The sequence below is a fragment of the Corvus brachyrhynchos genome, unplaced genomic scaffold (genome assembly GCF_000691975.1).
Source record: "Corvus brachyrhynchos isolate BGI_N302 unplaced genomic scaffold, ASM69197v1 scaffold14, whole genome shotgun sequence".
Lineage (NCBI taxonomy): Eukaryota > Metazoa > Chordata > Aves > Passeriformes > Corvidae > Corvus > Corvus brachyrhynchos.
The window spans coordinates 1,039,087-1,039,802 of record NW_008239110.1 but is presented as its reverse complement, the minus strand read 5'-3'; positions in this window follow the sequence as shown (position 1 = coordinate 1,039,802).

The following is a 716-nucleotide window of genomic DNA, read 5'->3' as shown; positions in this document are numbered from 1 at the left end:
CCACACTTGGCTCCTTTCACCCCTTAAGCTTCTCCGGGCTAAACAATCGCAGCTCCTTCAGCTGCTTCCCATGGAACATGTGCTCCAGACCCTTCACCTGCTTTGTTGCCCTTATCAGGACAGAAATGGGCAAGTAATGGCTGGATAAAGCCCGGGGCTGGAGTCTGTGTGCGATGTGTATGGCACCTCTGCACCCTAAGGGTGGTGTTTTACATTAAACTAGGGTGTTCAATACAGCGATACATTGAGAAAGTCAGTGCGCTGGGGTAATTGCGCATCCTTGCACCCTGTCAGCTATATGGGAATAAATCAAGAAAAAAATATGTGGATAGAAGTTCAATAAATAATCCTGTTATACAGTCATTTTGTAGTTACATATAATTGCAATAATATAAAAAGGGCTTCACTGATCTTTCATGCACTAGCATGTCAAGTGGGCTTTATACTTTTTACCTAAGCAGTGAAAATCGGTTATGAATAGTTGTCATAATGAGATTAATAACCAAATCAATGAAAAAAATACATTCTTGTGTACTGTAACAACAGAAGTCTGAACAGCAGAAGAACACTTGTATGATTGCAGATTGACTCAATGCAAATTGTTGCACTAGGTAAACATCACAATCTTCCCATTGAACCAAAACATTTCTTCCCTCTGCCATATGAAAAATGACTGTAATGAATTGGACCCCTGTATTTTATATTGCCTGATTTTT